Here is a 10,890-nt window from a genome sequence, read left to right as displayed (position 1 = left end):
GGGGGGGGGGGGGGGGGACACTTGGAGGCAGAGGGTCCCCCCCCCTTCACCGTGTTGATTGCTATTAGCATGATAATGAACTCTTAATGGTATCCATTAGCTGGGACTCGCTTAGAACAAAGTACCTGGCATTGAAGGCTCCCAGACCCAGCCCCCGTTCCTCCACCGACGGGCGAGGAATTCCTCCCGCCAGGCGTTAATTTGTCTTGGCAGAGGAGCGTGAGCTCTGCTGCCGCGTTTCCAGGACCCAAGGTTTGGAGCCCTCGCTGGTTGCCATTTGCTGAGCTTGAAGCCAGACCTACAGATTTCACCTGAGGGACCTAGTTTCCGCCCTCGACTCTCCTGCGTAAACCCTCACCCCTAACACGTCCTAGAGGAGGGATGACCGCGACCTAGTGGGATTGCACGGTTTGGGTATTCTTAATGACCAGGCAGATGCCTTAAGTAAACAAACAAGAGATGTCTTAATTATACACCCCAAGTAAATACGGGTTTCTTACATTAGAGGATGTATTTATATAATTATTTGTTAAATTGTAAAAATGTGTAAAATATGTACATATCCAAAGATATACAGTCTGTACATTTTCTGTAAAAAGTTTAGAGGCCACCCCTGTAAGAACAAATATAAGTATTCTATTTTGGCAATAAAATGACTTTTGATAAATGATTTAAACATTGCCCTCTCCCCCTGCCTCTCCTAAACTGTTAAACCTTGCAAGTGCTTTTTGCTGAGGGCCCATTGGAAACACGGACATTTGCTAGCTTCTCATTATGTACGCTGCCCTTAGGCATGGAGAAAATGACCTGTTAAACTCTAGTTCCTAAGTTGTTAGCAAAGTTGAAATATCACTGTTGAACTGAAATCACGATTAAGATTTTGCACCTTTCCCGAGAAGCTGGTGTTTTTTGAATGGTAGCTCTTTTCTGATCCATGGGTAACAACACTCACCTTAGTGTATGTAAACGGAACTTTTGCAAGGCACTAATTCCACTCCGCCTTGTTATTTATCTTGTATGATATCACTAAAGGCTTTAAACTCCACGTTCATTTCTCACGTCTGTGATTCTGAAAGCACCTGCTCTTGCAGGACTGAACACACTGCTGAAGGGTAGGGTAGAGGTTAATGTTTTAAGCCATCGATCACACTTTACAGTGTAAGTCACTCGACAATTTGGTGGTAGAGCAGGCGCTCTTTACTGGATTAAACTAACGGGTTAACATCTTAATAACCTTCCAGGCTTGTGTATATCACATGTGCTGCTTTTCCTAGAGAAAAAGCTATTGTTCCTCTGTCAAGACTAAGCTAATTGATTTGAGCAGAAGGCTGTTGAATTAGCAGAAGAATGCTTTGGCAATTGTTGAACTTTTTACCTGTCTGCCTAGTGGCTCAGCACATCATTCCTTTAAGAGGAACCAAATGAATAGGGTTAATCTGTAGGGAACTTGGTCTTTTGAGTTTGAAAAACTTTGATCTTTTCTCCTCTCCAAATGTGCTGTATAGTCTGAAGTTTCTTTCCCTGCGGCCCGGCTCCTCTTGGTGCAGACCAATTGGCCACCGCGGAGCCTTAAAGTTCTTCCATTAAAGGGATGTGGGACTTTTACTTTAAAAAGGAGAGAGAGCGAGGGAGAGGAAGACTTGTAACAGTTAGTGAAGACCAGAGGCACAAGTGCGCGCAGCCTTTTAAACAGCTTTCCCCGGCATTGTTAGCCAGCCTGCAGGCAGCTAGGCATGGGTTGAAGCATTATAGAAAAGGGCTCTGAATGCCCTACAGGTGGTCTGTGCACATAATCCCCCAATTTAAAGCGTTTTCCTTTGCTGGACAATTGCATTACAAAACTCCCTTCTTTTTCGCTCCTAATTGAACCAATGAACTATTATAAACTACAAGTTTTTCGTAAAAAAAAAAAAAAAAAAAGAGAGAAAACCTTCAGTGCCTAAATTCTATTGACTAAATTCTGGCAAGTTTTCTGAACCGAACCTTTTAAAGCACCGGAAGTAAAAGCTTCTTCAGCAGACATTTCTCTTTTTCAGATATTTTTATTCCTCTTGCTTGTTATTTTCGGACAGATTAGCAATAATTTAAAAGTAATTGGTAAGGTTGTGTGTTCAGACTGAAAAGATAGCTCCAGGTCCCTTATTAACCTGTCAATCAAGATAAGAAATGGGCAGCTACCCTGCTAATGATGGGGGGCACCAAACATTGGGGGCTGGGTGGGGACTCGTTCGCTGCGTCCTGCTAAGGAGTTTGTTCTCTTTACTTCTCCTAATAGGAATATTTAGTGGTTCAAAAATTTTCTTCTTTTAATGAATAGGATGGAAACTACTTCTCTGACTGATCTTTGTCATGTAAGAGGCTTTTAAGGAGGGTTTCTTGGTAGAAACATCTTGCAAATCCTTTCCAGAGTCATTCCTGGTGTTAATTGGATTTTTAAAATTAGATATACGGGAAGAACACCTACTTTAGCTATCATGCCGATTATATTTTTTTTAAAGTCAGAACCACTGTAAAATCTTCACCTCCTGGCAGTTTATATTAAAGAATTACTATTTTGTAACTTGGGTACCAGTGAGTGGCCTGCATCTAACCCATGGGGTGACTCTCATGTACTCTGTGTACATAAACCAGCCATAAACTTACGCTTTAAGTTATAAAGTTTTAAAGGCAGTTCCCATAGGCTTTATCACGTACGTGAGAAGGAGAGACAGTTAAAAGACTAGTTAGCGTATTGGTTTCCAAGTTTAGCAGGAGTCTCACTATTGACATATTTTCAACTATGTGACGGTGGGAAAGGGTCAACTTTGAAGTTTTTTCCTTTATTAATTCTTCAGTATAGGCTTGTAAAATGCCACATTTGATCACTTTTACAAAATGGCTACAATTCTGAGGACAGCTCTTAGGAGAAAGCTGCACCTGTCATCGCAGAGGCTGATTTTAGAGACTGAAAATTAAGACAGAGCGCTAGTTCCTTGCCTTTAAACCTAAAACTTGAATTGCAAAGTTGCCAGTACCCAAAAGGTATCTATTAATGGGATTAAAGACTCCAAATAGGTTTGAGGGGTGGGAAAAGGGAGGAAGAGTATTTGGCCATCTGCGTTAGATGAGCATAGATGGATCGCTCACCAGAGCATGCAGCCACTATGAGTTCCTGAAAACCTTGTCAAATATGGGGGGACGAGGAGGGGATAAGGTTACTGTGTGGCTAGAAGATCAATGTAAATAAAGTCTAATATGGTTAAAAGCATTAGAAAAGCCAAAGCTCATTACAAGTACCTGTGGCAGAAGTTATGTGAAACACTTTCTTTTTGCTTTATAATGAACGCAATTTGAAAGTACCACAAAACAGAGGGGAAAGTATTAGAAGTTTAAGGAGCAAACTTTGTCACCATTACAGTGACACCTGTATTGATGTCACCTGCATTGATGACCTTAAAGGTTTCTGTAAGTCTTCAAAGTTTGAGGGAAGGAAATCGGATTGCTTTGCCAAAAGAAAAGTCACACATGGAGCCTCATACAGTTGTGAGCACAGGATGCAACTGAAACCACAGTTACAAAATAGTCCCTTGAGATGCAGCACACAGTGCCCGCGGTGATCAACTTCCACACTTGATACAATACTGCCACCTGGCGATGCTGCAAAGTTCCAGAACCGGAGGATGGGCGGGCTCCCTCATTTCAATTCTTTCAACTACTGAGCCCCCCCGCAGTGCAGGCCTGACCCCTGAACAGAAGGCCTGCAGCTATTTTGTATTCATAATTTTGAACTCTTTCTCTCAAGAAAAAGATTCCCCAAACTGCATCCGTTTAAGGCCCCAAGAGGCCTCAGTTGAATTAAACCCTCGATACAACAGTTATGCGAAAAATCTAAGCTGGGTTGAAATCCAATGATAGGTCTTTTAAAAAATTGTCTTCTGAGTTACTTTTATTTCAAGAATGAGCAGCTCACCAAAGATTCACCACACCAAAACTTAGTGGGAGAAAGAATAAATCGTGAAGACCATGTTGGGGGGAGCCATGCAGTCGGCTCGTTCACTTCAGTACACGCCTTACCGTCTCCCACCATGAAGTCCATCTGTGGAGTCCGGTGGATGCTCTCCAATGCCGCGCACGAACACTGCTGGCTTGAAAGGGACGCAGGCTGTCCCCCATCGTCTAGCCAGGTGTTCGTGGAAGCACACCACAGAATAGAAACCATGCCAGGATACAGGTCAGCCAAAGGGAAGAGAGGGGGAGGCGTCAGTTCTGGAATAGTTGAGCACAGCAGTGTGGGGAGACCAGGCCTGCAAGGAGGGCGTATAGAAAGCGACAGCTTCACGAAGCCTGTGTCTGAAGGCTTCTTGCTGCTGAGGATCAGAATGATAGGGCCAGGTGGGAGGGGGTGGCACTGGTCAAGGGGAAGGGGACCAAAGAAGGTCTCAGAGGTCACCTGTGCGATCCTGGAGTTTTCAAGGGGTTATTGAGAACCTTGCTGCTCTGTGAACAAGGAAAAGCAGCGTGACCTAAGCATATGTGATGGAATGTGGAATCAGAAGTTGTGCTGTATCCAGATCCACAGCCGTTCAGCACGCACACGAAGGTGCCTCATTTTCAGGCCAGGAAACTGATGCCTGAAGCGGACTGGACTTGCCCAAGGTCATACAGCCAGGAGCAGAGCTGGGCTTAGAAGCCACAGATCCTACGTGTCACTCCTATTTCCCTAGGCCTTTCCCGCTGCCCTGGTGTCTGTGTAAGTCCCTAAGGCCACCAACCACCATGTGCATCCATCCCTGACATCAGCTCTCCTGGCCGTGTTCAGCCAGTCCCAAAATCCTACCAGAGTCCAGGTTTTCCATGGTCTGGTGCTAACCTACAGAGGAACATTCGAACACACAGCCTGAGAGGCTGCCCAGAGAGCTCCGGGAATGTTTGCCTCTCTGGCCCCTGGCCGACAAGGGCCAGCTCACCTGCTCTGCACTGCCCACATTCACAGTAACACGATAATTGGCAGTGACTGGGAGGAAGGAAGGGGTCAGCGGCTGATGTAGTCACACCGGGGAGAGGGCCCCAAAGTGGGAGCACCATGTCCTGGTCAGCAGAGGCCTGGAGCAAAGCAAAGAGCAGAGCCACTGGGTGCTGAAGAGCCAGAGGCTGGAGCAGCAAACAGAGAGTGTGGCTGAGCCCCGTGGAAATCTCTGAAGGGAGAGGACCAACGGGAAGGGAGATGAACTCAGCTGATTTAAACCACAGGCTCCAGGAGATGCCCCACGACGATGGTGGTACCCGGAATGGGGCAGCCAGAGAAGGATGGAGTGAAGGAGGACCGGCCAGGCAAGAGCAAAGTCACGATAAATTTTAACTAATGGCTTTCCAAGCCTTGGGGAGAACCATTATTCACCAAGGACAAAGGTACCTATTTATAGCACCTTATTTAATGCTCAGGTGAACCGTACACTAATTTAAATTAGAAAAACTATTTCCAACGGTCATCCTCTTAACAAACCTGTTTCTAATTAACTAACACCCTGGCAGTAGCTCTCACCCCTACCTACGTGCTAGAGGGGTGTTTCTTAAAGACACCATGTCCCGGCAGCACCCCAGACCAGCTGAACCAGAACTTCTGGGCATGGAATCTGGGAATTCAAAGTTTTCTCAGGCTACCCCAGGTGAATGATTCTCATGTGTAGGCAGAGCTGAAAGCCAGTGAACTGCAATTGAAGGTGACGTTATGATCTAAAGCGAAACAAAATACAACTAGAAGTTAACTAAGCGAACTGCTTTTGTCTCCAATTTAACTAATTTAAATGGAAGTAGTTATTTTTTTTCACCTTAAGTAAATATTTGGGAGAGGACAAGGGTGCCCTCACCTGGTCCAAAGGGGGAACTTCGTGCTATGTTGTTTTGAACGGAAGCTCTCGCTACACAGGGCTGTTTTGGATAACCGTGCTTTTGCTTTCACTTGTAATGAAAACAACCAAAAACTGGGTACATAGGGAATGATTCTTCTAACCTAGAAATTAAACCCAACCTGTAAACCTAGAAGGACCCAATCATGTCGATATATTATTAGTAGAAGCTATTAAAATTAAAGATACTCTTTTTCTTCAGTAAATGTTTATTTAGTAAAACCAACTCAGCTAGAAATGAAGGTTCATCCTGTGGTGACCTGACCTGGGTGTGACTTTCCAAGACCAGGTGATCTGTCACCTTGTAGTCCTAGAGGCAGGCAGGCTGTGATCCTGAATGTATGTCACCATGTGTATCTTTAAAAGTAAACTCATACTATCTTACCTGATGCTGGAACTTTGCTTAAGTTTTAGAATTTTTCGGATAACGTGTATTCAGTGCAGAAATCTACTCTTTCTTCAGGTACCCTGAAAGAAGGGACGAGTCCTTGACCAAAGACCCAGAAAGTGAGATTCATTCCACAAGTAAACTCTGAGGTTTTCCTGAGTCTACCTAACAAGTATGATCTTAGATCTTAACTGTCACTCCTCATCCAATTTCTGTAAGAAAGAGTCTAAGCAGAGGGTCCTAGGTCAAACCCATAGACAGGATACAAATTTTGTGTAATACCATTAAAGAGCATGCTTGGCTATACTTAATAGGAACCAAAAAGAAGTTAATTCCAGGAATCAGGACACAGACAATTTTGGGGGGCTATAAAAGTGGAAGTTGCTAAAATGGAAGTTGTTATTAAAAGGATCTGTTAGAACCAAACAAAAGGTATCATTTCATAGCATCACTGGGATTAGAAATACAGGATGTAGCTGTAGACACTTAGCTTGTGAAGATGAACATATGTGTGCCCTCAATAAAGATACCCTCCTCGATCCTTGTGGTTTACATTTTATGTGAATCTATGCACTTAGGACATTGGTACAAAGAGAAGAGATTTATCCCTTGGACCTTATCCAGTCACAAGTGATTATTCACTCATCTCATCACCCAGCCACCCAGTGACCCATGCATTCCTTACCCATGTATGCTCCTTCGTTTCCATATCAATCAAAATAAGGCTAAGTTTTGCTACAATAACAGACAACTCCAAAATCTCAATGGCTTAATGCAACAAAAACTAATTTATCAGATTTTACTTATATGTGGAATCTGAAAAACAAAACAAACAAAACAACACTCAGAGATACAGAGAACAGATGGGTGGTTGCTAGAGGGGAGGGGAGATGAGGGGTGGGTGAAACGGGTGAAGGGGTCAAGAGGTACAAACTTCAGTTATAAAATAAATAAATCATAGGGATGTAATGTACAGGCATGAGGACTATAGTCAATAATACTGTAGTACAAATTTGGAAGTTACTAAGAAAGCAAATCTTAAAAGATCTCATGACAAGAGGAAAAGAAAACTTGGAACTTTGTAGGGTGACAGATGGTAACTAGACTTTTGGTGGGGATCATTTCCCAGTGTATACAAATGTCAAATCACTATGTTGTACACCTGAAACTAATATTATATTGTATGTCAATTATACTTCAATAAAGTAATGATAATACTTTATCACTTGCACACATTGTCCAGTATGTGTCAGTAGAGGGATTCTTTCCACCTTAGATGCCAAGTTGCTGAAAGCTTTATCTTGGCATGTGCTTCCATTTTCCCTGCATACGTTGGAAGGGATATAGCCACTGATTCTTAAAAGTTTCTGCCTGGAAATGGCAGTGTCATATCTACATGTGTCATTAACCAAAGCAAATCATATGGCCATATTACACCCCAAAGGGTGCAGGGAAGTAACCATGTGCCTGGAAATATTTACTGAAGAGCAGTAACGACCACCACAGCTCCCCACAGACTATTCACCACAGTTAAGTCTGCCTTCTCCTGAAAGGAGGGAAGTAAAATACAAAAAGAACTGGACTAAGAATTTCTGTGTTCTTGCCCTAGTTTTTATTATCAATGTTTCTGGACTCCATTTTCCTCATCCATGAAATGAGGGTAATATTATTGCGTGGCTCTTCCTCTTTTTTTTTCCTCTTTTTTTAAGTTGAGGTATAATTGATGTACTATCACTCTGCCCTTCTCACACAATTCTTCTGAGAAACAAATGACATGATCGAGAGAAAAATAGTATATTTTAAATCGTATTTACAAGAAAAAGAAGAAAAATCAAGATATAAGTATAGGGCTTCCCTGGTGGCGGAGTGGTTGAGAGTCCGCCTGCTGATGCAAGGGACACGGACGGGTTCGTGCCCCGGTCCAGGAAGATACCACATGCTGTGGAGTGGCTGGGCCCATGAACCGTGGCCGCTGAGCCTGCGCGTCCGGAGCCTGTGCTCCGCAACAGGAGAGGCCACAACAGTGAGAGGTCTGCGTACCGCAGAAAAAAAAAAAAAAAGATATAAGTATAAACTCCTCAATGAGATGCTTGTGACTTCCACTGTCCTTATAATGGTTAAATGTCAGTGCTTTAACCCACTCAGAAGAGAGAATTTCTATTATTTTTTAAAATTTTATGCTGTTCTAAAAATCCATTCATTCAGCACATGTCTGTCAAGCACCTACTGTGCAGGGAACTGGGAATTACACTTCAGCATCTCCGTGAACCACCATGATATGAGAGGGGATTCAAAGCACTGTGTTCAGCTGCAGACACTTTCTTCACGTGAAACTCACCAGAGAAAATGAACACCCAGTAGAGCTAAACAGCAAGAAGAATAAAGAGGAGAGAAAAATAGGGAAGAAAGTTTAAGGGAAGCAAAGTTTGGATGAAGCAAAAAAAAAAAAAAGTTTAATCAGAGCTGCAACAAAATGCTGCAAAGCCCACTAGCAATCCTACCTCCATACCCAGTTCCCACACTGAAGATGTGTAGTTCTATAGGCTGGAAAACCTTGCCCTTCATAACTTTTATGCTGGAAAGTTGGATTTCATATGAAGGAAATGACTAAGTCTGAAATACTGTAGGTTTAAAATGACTCACATACTCTTCAGATTAATAGAACCTAACACTGTATTATGCTTTGTGTATTTGCATTTCAAAATTCTCAGAGGATTTAGCAGTCTGAGACCAAAGATTGGATTTTTCCAAATCACACAGAAGCTTTTAAATCCAAGTTTATTCTGATTAAAGGATGAATGCGGTGAATTCCATGACTTTCCAGCACAATCGTGTTGTGCCAGCTCAAGAAGGATTAATGCAAGACTAACACAGAAGCTTCCAAGTTCAACAAAGTGAGGGTGGGTGGGTCTGCGGAAAGTCCGGGAACTCTTTTTCAGGCCCCTAAAGTTACCAATTTAGTTTTACAGTAAGCTCTTCATTAGCTTGGGTGAGAAGTGTCCAAGTTAACAAAAAAAGGTGTTAATTCCATTTGGATTATCAGCAGTGGATTTCCCAGCACAATCAAAACTCTACTGACACAACCTGGATGCCATTCTACCTCCAATTCTATGTGAGTCTCTGGGCCTATATTTTGCCTCCAAATCTCCCATAACACCCCCATTGGACCAGCCCCCATCCAGAGGCACCCTGCTGGGCCGGGGGCAAGCACCCACTTGAGAAGTAGAGGAAGTGTGTCTTTGGGGTCCCTCCACCCTGTTCTGTGTCCTCCTCTTTGATGACATCTATATTTCCTTCTCTGGTACAAAGTTCCATCCTGCTTCCTTTTATTTACAATGAACTTCATTATAGTCTCTTCACCAATCAAACCCAACAAGCCTCCAAAGAAAAGAATACAAAACAGAGTACATGCCCCATCCAAACCAGAATTTCTGGAAAGTATTAAAAAAAAAATGTAATTTATGGGACTTCCCTGGTGGTGCAGTGGTTAAGAATCTGCCTGCCAATGCAGGGACACAGGTTCGAGCCATGGTCTGGGAAGATCCTACATGCCGCGCAGCAGCTAAGCCTGTGTGCCACAACTACTGAGCCTGCGTGCCACAACTATTGAGGCCCACGACCTAGAACCTGTGCTCCGCAACAAGAGAAGCCACCGCAATGAGAAGCCCACGTACCGCAATGAAGAGTAGCCCCCACTCCCCGCAACTAGAGAAAGCCTGCATGCAGCAACAAAGACCCAACAAAGCCAAAAATAAAATGTAATATATAGAAAGCATGCTTTCTGACCCAACTAATGAATAACAATTTATTAGGAAACATTGGTGTTAGAAACACATGCAGGGTTATTGGCAAGGTCCCCTGGGGAGATATACCTGGACAGAGTCTCCCAATACCCCCAAGGAGACCACATGCGCTCCCTCATCTTGTGCTGACTCAAGGGAGTCTTGTTTTGTTTTGTTAACATCTTTACTGGAGTATAACTGCTATACAATGTTGTGTTAGTTTCTGCTGTATAACAAAGTGAATCAGCTATATATATACATATATCCCTATATCCCCTCCCTCTTGTGTCTCCCTCCCACCCTCCCTATCCCACCCCTCTACGTGGTCACAAAGCACCGAGCTGATCTCCCTGTGCTGTGCAGCAGCTTCCACTAGCTATCTATTTTACGTTTGGTAGTGTATATATGTCCATGCCACTCTCTCACTTTGTCCCAGCTTACCCTTCCCCCTCCCCGTGTCCTCAAGTCCATTCTCTACGTCCCTAGGTTCATCAGAACCATTTTTTTTTTTAGATTCCATATATATGTGTTAGCATAGGGTATTTGTTTTTCTCTTTCTCACTTCACTCTGTATGACAGACTCTAAGTCCATCCACCTCACTACAAATAACTCAATTTCATTTCTCCTATGGCTGAATAATATTCCATTGTATATATGTGCCACATCTTCTTTATCCATTCATCTGTCCATGGACACTTAGGTTGCTTCCATGTCCTGGCTATTGTAAATAGTGCTGCAGTGAACATTGTGGTACATGACTCTTTTTGAGTTATGGTTTTCTCAGGGTATATGCCCAGTAGTGGGATTGCTGGGTCATATGGTAGTTCTATTTGT

At 43.2% G+C, this 10,890-nt stretch overlaps 1 protein-coding gene across 1 annotated transcript in view; it reads left to right on the top strand.

Annotated features, from left to right (window-relative positions):
- The window catches only part of FZD8 (frizzled class receptor 8), a 14,936-nt gene that overhangs the window by 2,140 nt on the left and 1,906 nt on the right, over positions 1 to 10,890 (top strand).

The sequence above is a fragment of the Lipotes vexillifer genome, unplaced genomic scaffold (assembly GCF_000442215.2).
Source record: "Lipotes vexillifer unplaced genomic scaffold, Lipotes_vexillifer_v1.1 scaffold738, whole genome shotgun sequence".
Lineage (NCBI taxonomy): Eukaryota > Metazoa > Chordata > Mammalia > Artiodactyla > Lipotidae > Lipotes > Lipotes vexillifer.
The sequence above is the reverse complement of the archived record's forward strand: the minus strand, read 5'-3'. Positions and strand labels throughout refer to the sequence as shown.